This window comes from Oryx dammah, unplaced genomic scaffold (genome assembly GCF_014754425.2).
Source record: "Oryx dammah isolate SB20612 unplaced genomic scaffold, SCBI_Odam_1.1 HiC_scaffold_18, whole genome shotgun sequence".
Classification (NCBI taxonomy): domain Eukaryota; kingdom Metazoa; phylum Chordata; class Mammalia; order Artiodactyla; family Bovidae; genus Oryx; species Oryx dammah.
In genome coordinates, this window is record NW_024070202.1 from 81,561,588 (window position 1) to 81,576,440 (window position 14,853).

A 14,853-nucleotide genomic window follows, 5' to 3' on the forward strand; every position below is an offset into this window, starting at 1 on the left:
CACAAAAAGGCCCCCACTTAGGAGTACAAACTCTGGCTGAAAATCTGGCTCAACTCTGTTCTATGTATGTGTAGGACAGAATCCAAGCAGCTTATACAAGGCTAAAAGAACTGACAGAGTTTTCAGTTGCTGCCCAACATGGAGAGGTAGAGTTTAGAGTTTGAGTTCTGCGAAGCTGTTAACTAAAACAAAAGTCAATATTCTTGAGAAAAACATAACAGAGTTTACAGTCTCTGCAATGTATTATTCACCATGTCTGGGATACAATCCAAAATTACTACACAAAAGAAGAAACAGGAAAATATGACCAGTGCTCAAAGGAAAAGACAATCAAGAGATCAATCCCAGGATGCATCACATGTTGTAGTTAGCTGACAAGGATTTTAAGGCAATTATTATGACTGCACTTAAGGATATAAAAGAAAATTTAATTTTAATGGGCAAATATATAGGAAATCTCAGAAGAAATAGAAAGTAAAAAGAAATAACCAAATGAAAATTCTAGAATTAAGTGTTAAAATATCTGATATAAAAAATTGACTGAATGGGTTTAACTGTAGATGGCGATAGCAGAAGAAAGAATTAGTACCCTTAAATACAGGTCAATAGAAATTATCCCACCTGACAAAAACAGTAGAAGTCTTGGGAAAAAAATGAGCAGAGCCCCAGTGAATTCTTCAACAACATCAAGCAGACTCTGTATAGCTGGAGTGTTGTAAGGCAAGAGAGACAGAGAAAGAGAGAATAAATGATCAAAAATTTGAAGAATCAATGGCCAAAGTGAAATTTTGAAATTTCAAAATTTCAAAAAAGTGAATTTTCAAATTTGGTGAAATATCCAAGATACTTGGCAAACACAAATCAGGGTAATGAGGGCACATCATACTGAAACTACTGAAATTAAAAATGAGACAACATATTTAAAGCAACCAGAGAGTCAGTACATTGTGAGCAAGGCAACAATGATATGTAATGACAGCTGACTTTTAATCAGAAGTCAGAAGGTAACTGAACTGGTATATTTAAAGTGCCAAAAGAAAGAAAACACTAGAACTCTATACCTATTTTATACTTAATAGAAGTATCTAGAATTTTACACCTAGCAAAAAATACTCTTTAAGAATGAAAGTGAAATAAAGCCATTTTAATATGAATGAAAACTAAGAGAATTAATGGCCAGTAAGCTAGCACTACCAAGAATGCTAAAGAAATATTTAATACTACATACCAAATAGAAACCTTCATATTTTAAGTAGTAGTTTGTTTCTGCCAAGAAGTCAAACCTGGAACAAAGTTTCAATTGAAGTAGTTTATTGGGTAATATTATGTGCTGAATTATGTGCCATATCTCCTGCCCCCTGCCAGATTTATATGTTGAAGTCCTAATCCCCGGCACCTCAGAATGTAACCTATTTGGAGGTAAGGGCTTTATAGTATTGATTAAGTAAAAATTAGGTCTTCAGGGTAGGCCCTAATCCAAAATTATGGATGTCCTTATAAGATGAGGACATCTGGGCATGTGGAAAGACAGCAGGAATGTGTGTGCACAGGAGTGACCACATGAGGACACATAAAGAAGGAGGCCATCTACAAGCCAAGGGGAAAGGCCTTAGAAGGAACTAAACCTGCTAACACCTTGATCTCAGGTTTCTAGTCTCCAGAACCATGAAAAATAAATTTATGTGGTTTAAGCCATCCAGATGGTTGTATTAGGTTTTATTATGGCAACTTTAGCAAACTAATACATGAGGGGATACTAGGAAACATGGTAGAGAAGTGGGGATGGAAGAGAAAGGCAGCCAGTAATAAAAGGTATGTTATTCAGCTCTGTGGGCACTCCTTTGTAAAGGTCTGAGGGAATGGTGCTAAAGATCAAAGTAATTAAGGGGACAAGCTTTTGGAGTCTGGCAGATATAGATTCAATCTCACTTCTTTATTTATCTGTAAAATAAGGATATCACCACTTAATGAGAAAAAAATAACACAGTCCACTTAAAACCTTTAGCCGGTATTGACATATTTTATGTGCTCAGTTAGTATCATCATCATTTGATTCCATGACAACACTGTGAGATTAGTATATGTTATGTGATAATTTCTTTAAAGTATTTACAGTAATTAAGAATCATTGAAATTTAAGTTATGTTGGGAATTTGAACAGTTTTATGAGTGATTTATAGTGTTTGGTACAGTGTCTCAGTAAATATTCAGCATATTAAATACCTTATTACATTCAATAATAATTCATTTATATATGCATGATTGTCATGTCAGTATAACTGAGCCATACTGAAATTATATTTCTCTGTGTTCTGAGTTTCCTGCTGCTACAATCATATTCTGTAAAGTATAATAGATACATATTGTGTTAGTGATGCTTGTCAAGTGTTTCTTCCTCTAAGTGCCAAGGTTTGGAAGGGGACTTTTGGTGAATCATCATCTTGGTGCCTTGTGGTGACAGGTGACCTTATTGTCTGTCTACTGCCTCCAAGCATGGCTTCCTGAAATAAGCTACAGTTCCCTAAATGCTGACTGGTTGCAGTGGTTTTGTTATTGCTGTAGACGCTGGCACATTCCTGGAATTACCCTTGATAGACCTCCTGGCAAACAGGAAAATATTTTATAACAGAGATGTCAGGTACTCAAGTAAATTACCTTTAATTATGAAAAACACAAAGACTCAGAATTAGTGATCAAAATAGATTAATTTTTTATTAGCAGTAAAGAGGGATAAAATTTTAAGTACAGAAATTTTATCTTCACATTAAAAATATTCAGATCATATAACTGAGACTGTAAAACCCAATTTACTTCAAAATTTTATTAAGGGCCTGTTGAGAGCACATTTTTTAATAGTTTTATTTTTATTAAAGATGATTTTATTGATTTCAACAAAAGATAAAATCAATTTATGTATATAACTGGTAGTAGGAATAGGAAGATTAAAAAAGTAAGGATTGGAGGGACTTCCCTGGCAGTCCAATGGTTAAGACTCTGAGCTTCCACTGTAGGAGGCACAGGTTCAATGGGGAGCTAAGATCACATGCCACGGTATGGCCAAAAAAAAAAAAAAAAAGAAGTTGATTTTATGTTCATTCATTCATTGAACAGATATTTATTAAACAGTAAATACTACCAAACACTAAGTATTATAATCACAACTAAAAAACACTAAAAAAGAAAGAAAAAATTACCACCCTAATATTTGAAAGAAATGTCAATAAACAACACATTCAGAAAAAATTATGAAAGAGTAATGACCAAGAAACAATTCCTTATGTTAGCAAATGTCAAAGAAACAATCAGTTAAACCCTCAATGAGTCAGTGATAGCTTAATTATTTTCAACTTGGAAAATGATTTACCAAAAAATAAAAATAAATAAATAAAAAGAGAAACCACCACACATTACAAATTCTAAGAAAACCACTAAGGCACTATTCACAGAATAGTGAAAGAATGGTGTCTATTTAAAAACTTTTAAACCACATGCCAACAAGCAATCCCAATTTATTATCTATCTGTTCCAATAAGATAAGATTCCAGGAGTAGAACCAAATAAAAGTTTAGAGAAAAATGTAACTGTTATTGAATATTCTCACATGTCTGGTACACCCTACTGTGTGTTCAGGAATTCTGTTTCTTCATTCAGTCAGAGGAATCAGGCTCTGGCAGATTGAGTCATATAAATTCGAGAGACATAAACAAGCCAGACTGATTGGGTCACTTTATTTGTTAATATCTTTACAGAGGACAAAATCCCCCTAGACATTCAAGACACCCTTCCCAGAAAAAAAGGTACTTCAATGAATTCAAGGAAGTTTCCTTAAGACTGTGGGAAAATGAAAAGAATTATCCTGTGGAATGCTGTTCATTCAGTACATGTCTATTGAGATTGGAGGGCATCATGGACTCAAGGACATGAGTTTGAGTAAACTCTGGGAGTTGGTGATGGACAGGGAGGCCTGGCGTACTGCAGTCCATGTGGTTGCAAACAGTCCGACATGACCGAGCAACTGAACTGAACTGATTGAGCATTTACTCAATGTGTGTCCAGCACTTTACTAAATGCCGAGAAGCCAGATTTTAGTAATATCTATTCAACCCTTCAAAGAGCTTACAAGCTAATGAGGCAACACTGAGGAGTACCTGTAACATGCTCTGTGGTGGGTAAGAGGTACCAGGGAAACACAAATTTATCTCAGCGTTGGGAGAATGAGTAATGGTTTTCCTAGTGATGATACTTTAGTTGAATTTAAAGGAGGAGACAGTGGAAAACATTCATTCCAGCAACAGCAACAAATTTACAAGCACATGGAGCTTTAGGAAACAGCATTTGTTATTATCACTGATGTGTGAGGTCGCCTGACAGATGATGACACTGGAAATGAAAGCTGGGGCCGCTTGTTTCAGTCATGAGGGGACATGCAAGAGAACAGTAAGATCAAACTTGTGTTTTAGAAAGATCTTTCTGGCAATGCTGAGTGTTCAGCTAAAGGAAACTTCGCCGCCCTCCCCAGGATAGTGTTGGCTATACACCAACAAATATATCTGCACTGATTCTTTTTCTCAAAGCCAGCCAAACAATAAGCCGACAATTAACTCCACATGTTTGTCTTTTATTAGACACTAGATCTCTGTCTCTTCATGGAATTCAGGAGAAAATCTAAATAAACCAATGACAAGATTTTAAGAGAGTACACAGTAATACTACTAATACTGCCTACTATGTATTTAGGTCTAACAATCGCCTTACTAGATAGGTATGAAACCTACCTTTCATGACAACAGGATTCCTCAGGAGTTTGGGGGTCATGAGGATTATTCTGGAGGTGGGGGTAGAGTAGGAGGTATGGGATGGGTGGGGGATTCAAACCAAGGTAGTTAAACAGAGAAGAAAATAGGATTTCTTATACAGCTAAAAACTGGGTTTGAGCTGTATATGCTGAAGAATGTGAGGGATTTTTTTTTTTACTAACCCCCAATAGGATTTGGGGTCCCCAATTATGTAAAAGAAGATAATTTATCTTTAAGTATTTTTAAAGGTTAGGACACTGCGTATTCTAATTAAGCAACTGACACCCCAGTTGAAGAACACATTTTAGATTTGGAACACCAACAGTTCTCTATAAACCATTAAATCAACAACTGACAGTTTAAATTTTGGATTTCAGATTCTAAACTACATGTGTGCTTGAGGTCATTAAACTAGCTATACAGAAAACTATGTAGAAAATTTTTGGTGAAAAATATTTTATGTTGTCAAATATAGTCATACTTATTTTCTCAGCAAAGCTTTTGACTTACATGGGAACTTTTATCTATAGCTATCACTTTTCAACATTCATCAGTTTATAAGGTAAATTAGTTTCCATTTCTTCTAAGATTACAAGTGATTTATTTTTTATTATAAAATTCCTTTATTTTTATTTATTTTTGGCCACACCTCATGGCATGTGGAATCTCAGTTTCCTGACCAGGGATTGAACCCATGCCCCCTGTATTGGAAGGGCAGTCTTAATTACTGGACAACCAGGGAAATCCCTGTTGTTGTTGTTCAGTCACCATGTCCTAATCTTTTTGACCCCATGGACTGTAGTATGCCAGGCCTTCCTGTCTCACTATCTCCCAGAGTTTGCCCAAATTCATGTTCACTGCATCGGTGATGCCATCCAGCCATCTCATCCTCTGATACCCTCTTCTCCTTCAGCCCTCAATCTTCCCCAGCATCAGGGACTTTTCCAGTGAGTCATCTCTTCTTATCAGATGTCCAAAATACTGGAGCTTCAGCTTTAGCATTAGTCCCTTCCAGTGAATATTCAGGGTTGATCTCCCTTAAGATTGACTGGTTTGATCTCCTTGCTGTCCAAGTCACTTTCAAGTCCTTAAAAAGCCTTTTATTTTAAACTAAAACTAAAATTGTATAATGTTTAAATTTCTAAAGTAAATTCTAAAAAAGGAATGTGCCAGCAAGGGAATAAATAGGAAGCTTTGTTTAATCTGTTAATAACACCAAGTAAGTGGATATAATCAGTGAACAAATTCTAACTAAATAGCCATATACTTAATAAAAGTGGGAAAGCCTTCTCCTTTGAGAGGAGACTATTATTATTAGAAAAGAAACACTGTGGAAATTTCTGCCAGAGGAGACTATTATTATTAGAAAAGAAACACTGTGGAAATTTCTGCCGCTGCTGTGCAATAGGTGGGGTAGTTATAATTCTTCCTACTTCCAAGGTTTGTCAAGCTTACAGGCTCCTTACATGTACAAAGGACTAAGTAACACTAACTTTTCAAAATCAAGCAGTCCACAGTAACATAGTAATTAAATCTAGGCTGGAATAAAAGAAAGATTGGAGAAATTTTAACCCCTCTAAAAGATAAGTATAGTGGTTTGGAGCATTTTAAAAGTCCTAGAAATCAGCAGTGAAGTGTTAGTCGCTGAGTCGTGTCTAACTCTCTGCTACCCCATGAACTGCAGCTCTTCTGTCCATGGGATTCTCCAGGCAGAAACCAAGATAAATTGGAACCACTTAGCCAAGAAAACAAACAAATAAAAAACCCCCAAAAGTAAATAGTGATTTTAAAAAGTGAGGAAGATACAGAAGTTTGTGCTTTTAGAATTTTATTCTAAGTTGTTATCCTTAAAGTAGTGGTTTTTAGACACAACAGCCTTTTCCTATTCATCTATTTAAAAAATTATGATAGGGCCCTAATTATAACCTAAAGGAGAAATCAAAGGAAAAATATTATCATCAAAAGAATCTGTACTTCTACACTTAATGCTTGGGCACAGCTCCACTAAGGCATAACAGAGGAGTCTGATGGAGACAAGGGGGCAGTCTGGCAGGTGAGTTGCACTGGTGACTTGATACCAGGAGCAGTGCAGTTATCAGTTCCAAACACAACATAGTACAACATTCTAATAACGCAGTAGTCACAGCCCCCGAAAATTCAGTATGTATTAAATTGTACTCCCATTCAAATAAAAATATCTCATGATTTTAAAGAAACCACATACAAGGAAGGTTAAAAAAAGGGTTGTAGAAAAAAGATAGAACTAAAAGTTAGGACAGCTGACTTCAAGTCCTGAATTTTCCCCTCCGTAGTGGACATCAGGACTTTTGGATACCCAGCATCTGAGTGTCCTTTCTTGATGTGGGGGTCCTCTGCAGCGTGAGGCTTTTTGGGAGACAGGACTTTTCCTCCGAGTGTGACGCATCAGACATCCCCGCTCTCTCGGTACCTGGCAGAACAAGTGATTGGACGATCTTGCCTGGGACTTAGAATTGGAAGAGGTTCAACAAAATCTTGGAGTCATTACAGATTATTTACAGTGGCAGTGGTGTTGCTGAGAGTCCAAGTGGCTAGAAGTGTCTGAGGGAACCACTGCCCCCTCCTTTAACTTTTGGGCTTGGTTCTCCCTTGGTTCCTGAAATCCTGCAAGAAGTTATTCTTTTGGCTTCTGCTGTCGAGAGCCAATTTGATGATCCCATCTAAGGGTCACAACAGGTTCTGTTTTCTCGGGGCCTCAGTTTCCTGACATACACAGTAATTAGAAGCCCTGGCTTATTAAGGTTCCTTCTAGGCTTGATGTTTATCAGTCAGTAAATCTCTGAAGGCTGCTGTCGAGGATACATCCTTTATATGTGGCTTAAGCTTCAGTTTCCAAAGGCTTTCAAGCCTATCATCTCATTTGGCTTGGAGAGATGGGGGCACTTTAACACACAGTAAGCAAAGTGTTTACCCTCAGTGCCTAGAGATTATAAAGCCCTTAATAAATCATAGTTATCATTACTGACACAGATACATTTTTAAGTGAAAAAATAAAGCTGCTTTTTGTATATCTGGTATGATCTCATTTCAGTAGGGATTTGTTTTGCATGCCAATGAAACCTCTGAATATAGTAGGTACTCAATAAAGATCTGATGAAACAATGAATTTCTAGAAAATAAAACTGTGCCATTTGCTAACGTGTATAGAAAGATTCTGGAAGAATTTGGAGGGGTGTTTTATTAGTTTGCTAGGGCTGCCATAATAAGACACCACAGACTGGATGATGAACAGCAGTTTATTTTCTCATAGTTCTGGAGATTAGGGTCTGATGGCAACAGGTGTGGTTCCTTCTGAGGCCTCACCCCTTGGATGGAGTGCAGATGGCTGCCTTCCTGCTGTGTATTCACATGGTCTTTCCTCTGTGCACGCATATGTCTGATGTCTTTTTGTGTGTCAAAATTTCTTCTTCTTAGAAGGGGACAGGTCAGATTGGATTAAGGCCCATCCTCATAGACTCATTTTAACCTCATCATCTTTTTTTAATTTAAATTATTTTAAATTGGATAATTGGTTTACAATATTGTGTTTGTTTCTGGCACATATCAACATAACTTCATCATCTCTCCAAAGGCCCTCTCTCCACATATAGTCACATTCTGAGGTTCTGGGGGCTAAAGGTTTTGACATGAATTTGGGGGAATCACAATTCAGTTCATAACTGGTAGCAATATGGAAGATTTACTTTTCCTAATATTTTTTTTACAATGTTTCTGTACAAGGAATCTAATTATAACTTCAAAAAGCGATGTTAGAACAAAGCAAAAATACTTTGTATTCATAATTAAAATATAGCTGTATTCTAGGCTTAAGTGAGTGAAGTCACTCAGTCACGTCCGACTCTTTGCAACCCCATGGACTGTAGCCTACCAGGCTCCTCCATCCATGGAATTTTCCAGGCAAGAGTACTGGACTGGGTTGCCATTCCCTTCTCCAGGGGACCTTCCCGACTCAGGGATTGAACCTGGGTCTCCTGCATTGCAGGCAGACGCTTTACCATCTGAGCCACCAGGGAAGCCTTAGATAATTCTAGGCTTAGATAATTACAAACTGCATCTTCATTTACATGAATGTCTCCCGGGCTGTGTGAAATTTGAGGGCTGTAGGACAATTCTTTGTTGCAGGACTGATCTGGCAGGGCAGGAGGCACAGCATCCCCTTCCCACAAGTACTGCCAAGGAGCATCTTTCCACCATCACTTTGGCAACCAAAAACTTCACTGATTATCATCGCTTTAAACTAATTTTATACTAAAATTTGCAAATGTTTGGAAGTGTTTTCTTCCTCTCCATTTCCCCCTTTCTTTTAAGATAACATAGGGAGAAATCACACTAATTACCTTTAGCTATGTCAGTGGGAAGCTTGGCTGTGTCCCAGTCATGGCAGAGTACCATGATAACTAAAGTTATCCAAAGACAGTTAAATCTCTTGCTGCATTTTATCCAAATGATAGGCATGATGCTTAGGAGCAAATACAATAATAGCTGATGTGTCACGCTGAAGCTGCTGCTGCAAAGAGCCAATTCGCTGGAAAGGACCCCGATGCTGGGAACGATTAAGGAAAAGGGGGCAACAGAGGGTGAGATGGTTGGATGATATCACTGACTCAATGGACATAAGTTTGAACAAACTCAGGGAGATAGTGAAGGACAGGGAAGCTTGGCATGATGCAGTTCACGGGGTCACAGAGAGTTGGACACAACTTGGCGACTGAACAACAACGTGTTGTGAGCACTGAATATGTGCCAGACACTGTCTTTAATGCTTTACATATAAAATTCATTTATTTTTTTTACCATAAAACTACGATAGGCACTAATATTTGAAAGATGAAGGAACAGGCACAATAAGGTGTCAGTCAGTCAGTTCAGTCGCTCAGTCGGGTACGACTCTTTGCGACCCGTGAACCGCAGCACACCAGGCCTCCCTGTCCATCACCAACTCCCGGAGTTCACTCAGACTCACATCCATAGAGTCAGTGATGCCATCCAGCCATCTCATCCTCTGTTGTCCCCTTCTCCTTCTGCCCCCAATCCATCCCAGCATCAGAGTCTTTTCCAATAAGTCAACTCTTCACATTAGTTGGCCAAAGTACTGAAGTTTCAGCTTTAGCATCATTCCTTCCAAAGAAATCCCAGGGCTGATCTCCTTGAGAATGGACTGGTTGGATCTCCTTGCAGTCCAAGGGACTCTCAAGAGTCTTCTCCAACACCACAGTTCAAAAGCATCAATTCTTCGGCGCTCAGCCTTCTTCACAGTCCAACTCTCACATCCATACATGACAACTATAAAAACCACAGCCTTGACTAGATGGACCTTAGTCGGCAAAGTAATGTCTCTGCTTTTGAATATGCAATCTAGGTTGGTCATAACTTTCCTTCCAAGGAGTAAGCGCCTTGCAAATGATGGTGCTGTGCTTTGAAGCAGACAATATGGCTTCAGGGCTGTCATGCTGAGCCACCACAGGATACGTGCCCTCCCTTACTGAGTGCTTACTGGGTGCCTGACACTTAGTAAGCACTGTTCTTATGTATCTCATAGCATGTGATCTTCACAGAAACAATGAGATTGCTATCATCACCTCCATTTTACAGACTTGGAAACTAAGAGGCTCAAACCTCTTTGGGGAAGTAGACAGCTTATATACATATAATTCATTACCATATACAAAATAATGGCAAACTTAACCAAAATTATTACAACAATCAAATCAATATCGAGACCCAAATAAATTATGTAAATATGTATTCTCTTTCAAATCTATTTGAGTTAGCAGTCAGTCACTTCTCATTGAGCTTTCTGAGGTTCGAAGTGTCTTATTATTGGATATTATGTATTGCGTAGAATTGATTTATATGTGTGATATCAGTTTCCCCTAAGAGTGAGTGCAAAATAACTCAGCTGGCTAACAGTAGTGTCAATTTTATGAACTGATTGATCTTTCCCTTTTAACACAGAAGCAATATAGTAACAGATTCAATAAAGACTTCATTTTATCTGTTTTATTTTATTTTGTTAAGAGAGTAACAGCCCCACAGATTTTTAAGAAAGCTAGTTTGTTCATGCTACCAAGAATGTACTCACATTCTCGGGGAACCACCTCAGTTACAGTTTGCTGTAATTGTTAGCATCAGCTGAAGTAAAACCTTACAGTGACTCTCAAAAAATGTACTAAGGGCAAATAGGAATGGTTTTTTACATAGTTGGAAAAAAATATAAATATAATCAAAGTCTTCTGATTTCTTGTATTCCCCCTCCTTACCAGATAGTTGTCTGGGGATCTTCTTCTGATCTACTGTTTTGAATTAAGTGTATCTACCTTTTTCCCAGATTTTGATGTTCATGATAAAGTACATATTGTTCTTTTTCTTAAAAACCAATGCCTTTACAAATATTTTTCTTTTCTTACTGTAAAACAGCACAGTGACATTAAAGTAAGTTCTGAAAAAGAAAAAAACTCCTTTAATCCTACCATGTTCGTACCTTAGTATATCTGAGACTCATATTCTAGTTTTTGTCTGCAAAAACATTTTTTACATAATTTGTACACATACATAAGAAACATTTTACAGTGACTTTTACTTTTAAAATACCATAATTATTCTCCCTGTTTCTACAGATCTCATAGTGATCATCTGTAATGAGTGCATTCACATTTCTGAGTGGATATATCAAAATACCCTTAGCAATTCTTTTACTGTTGGTCATTTAGGTTGTTTTTAATCATTATTTACTCTGCATAGGCAATAAATATCTTTGTGCTGAAGGTTTCTTCTACATGTTTATTTTCTTAGATCAAATTCCTAGATACAGGTGTTTCTGATTTGATTCATACTCTGCTATATCACGGAGAAGGCAATGGCAACCCACTCCAGTACTCTTGCCTGGAAAATCCCATGGATGGAGGAGCCTGGTCAGGCTGCAGTCCATGGGGTCGCTAGAGTCTGAGTGACTTCACTTTCACTTTTCACTTTCATGCTTTGGAGAAGGAAATGGCAACTCACTCCAGTACTCTTGCCTGGAGAATCCCAGGGACAGAGGAGCATAGTGGGCTGCCGTCTATGGGGTCGCACAGAGTTGGACACGACTGAAGCAACTTAGCGGCACAGCTGCTTTATCAAACCAGAAGCTATACTGATCTTCAGCACCCATGTCTGTCTCTCTGCTCATTCTTCCCACTAATTGAACAGGATCTCTCAGGAGTCACTCACTTGGTCAGTGGCCTGACTTTCTCAAGTTGTCCCTTGGTTACCTCCTTGGTGACAGCAGTATCCTGTGATGACGTCAGGAGCCTGTTTACTAAAGAGGTGGGGCCTGTGAGCAGCTGAGTGAACCTGGCTTATATCCCTGACCCCAGCTCTGCTGCTACCTTCATGAAGGGAGTCCTTTATTCTAGCACACGGACAGAAAGAAAAACAGTCTCTGAGCTGGGGTCACAATAAATACTATGCCATATTCTAGACATCCAATGAACCTCATACAGGCCTATAAGGTTAAAATACAGACTAATAATATGTTATTTGGCATCTTGAATAGCAAAACAAAGTGACTTCAAGTGACAGTAGTTTAACTGGCTCCCACCTGGGATTTAAATGTCTAAATGCATTAAATGAGTTTTGGATCATAATCAACTCTATGGCAATGATTTCTAGGATGTGTGTGCTCAGTCACTCAGTCGTGTCTGACTCTTTGCGAACCCATGGGCTGAGGCCCGCCAGGCTCCTCTGTCCATGAGTTTTTCCCAGCAAGAATACAGGAATGAGGTTGCCATTTCCTCCTCCAGGAGATCTTCCCCAACCAGGAATTGAACCCATGTCTTCTGTGTCTCCTGCACTGGCAGGTGGATTCTTTACCACTGTGCCATCTGGGAAGGCCCTGATTTTTAATATAGCAGATAGATTAAAAATTTGTGGTTAGTTTATACCAAGTAAAAACTTCATCATTGAAGGTTCTCAAAGTATGATTTGATGTTTGACTATAGTTTATCATCATAAATTAGAATCTCTGGCTATTGTAGGATCTGATATTTGAAGGAAGGTGCTTTATAGTATAGTTTCCAAATAAGAAAAAGAAAGATTTTATTCTCAGGTTATTTATGTTATATCCTCATTCCAGTCCAGCTTTACTTTATTGGCAAGGGCTGTCTGTATGATTAGTCAAATCATTCATATTATTATTACAAGGGACTTGACAAATCACTTTAGCTTTATGTTAAAAATTCTTTGTAAAACCTTATTTTATAAATAACAAAGCAGTATGATATTATGGTGACTCTGCAATCCATAAGGAAATAGACTTAAATATTAGCTGGAATGAGTTGTGTTTAATGTGAGGAAATACCTAGTAGTGTATTTGTTGACTTAAAAAAGGAAGGTTGTGACCTATTTGATAGGCTAAAAAAGTAAGTTGCTGTCTCTATCTTCCTATCCCTAAATTCTGAGTTGTTTGTATCTGTGTATGTGAGAGATTAATGTTTGAAACAGTTTAGGCACAGTCCTGACAAAGTAGAAATGCTTCATGCATGTAAAATTGTAATCTTACATCGCTTCTGATTGAAGGTTATATGCTTTGAGTTCTAGGCATTTATTTTTAGGTCTCAGGGATTTGGAGAATAAATGGTGCTTTTTTCCTGCCACCAGGTTTTCTTATGATTGGTTATTTTGATTGAGAAAAATTCTCAGCCTCAAGTGTGAGTTGCTTAGTCATGTCTGACCCTTTCTAACCCCATGGACTGTAGCCCACCAGGCTCCTCTCTGTCCACTGGATTCTCCAGGAAAGAATACTGGAGTGGAGTATCCAGAACCCGGGTCTCCCTTTCTTAAAAAAAGTGGGGGGAGTGCACCTTACCTTTTTGAGTTTTTTTTTTACATACTCCAGAAACCTCTCCCTATCCTCCCAATCTTACAAAAGACTCAATTTGCTCGGCATAGATAGCTTCAGGAATAATCACCGGCTTCCTGTCTTGTGAGCACAATAGGAATCAGGATGTACCAGCACCACCCAGTGGCCCTGAACTAATTCAACAGCTCTTGGAAAGAAACCAGATCCAGAGTTCAGGGCCAGCCTTTCAATTGTGAACTGTCTACAAAAGGAACAGGATTCAACTTCTGCAGATCTGAATTCATTGTGCATAGCTCTAATTATACTCTAACCTTCTTTATGAAAGAGCAGACTATAGGGCAAGAAAACGGAGTTTGGTGTATGGTAAGGACTCCAGGCTCTTTTCGGCAGATCTGTAGCAATACATATTCTTGCCAGTGGTGAACTCATACTCTGTATTTGAAAGTTAAGTAGGAAATTTATGAAAGCGAAAGAAATATTATGGCAACAAGTGACACAAATTATCCTCTCTACCAGGACTCTAGAAAGTCTGAGTCCATGGAGACTTTAGTTTCTGTATATGCAGAACACACCTTTCGTTAACACTTTCTACATGATATTCTCCCAATAGCAAATGGCATTTAATTTCTTGTTTTAGATGTATAGCAAACAAATTTCTCTCTTTGTAAATGCTGATTACTATACATGTTATAGAAATAATACTTGCTGACTAGGTAAGACTGGAAAAATGCAGAAACACAGAAATTAACAGCAAGGGGGAAATACGGTTCACAGTCCCTCACTAAACACAATCACTGCTGCCGTGTTATTATTTCATACACATTTACCCAGAGCACCAACTCTGCAGGTACAATTGCTTTGCTTTCAATCTCAACTGGCCCGTTTAATATCTCTGATTGGATAAGTCAGTCTTCTCCGGCTCTGGTTTCATCTCTAGGATGAGGATAATGAATAGTCTTGATGCTTAGGGACATTATGAGGATTAAACAAGTAATACAGGTGGAATTTTCAGAACACTGCCTGTAATCCTGTATACCATGTTAGCTCTTAACTTTCCACTCCTCTATTTCCTCCAATTCCTTCTTATTGTTGTTAGACACCATGTACCAGGCAGTCTGCTAGAAACTATTTATATATCCTTCCAGTTTTTTCTTTTGCAGTATCTTTCTGTCCTTAATA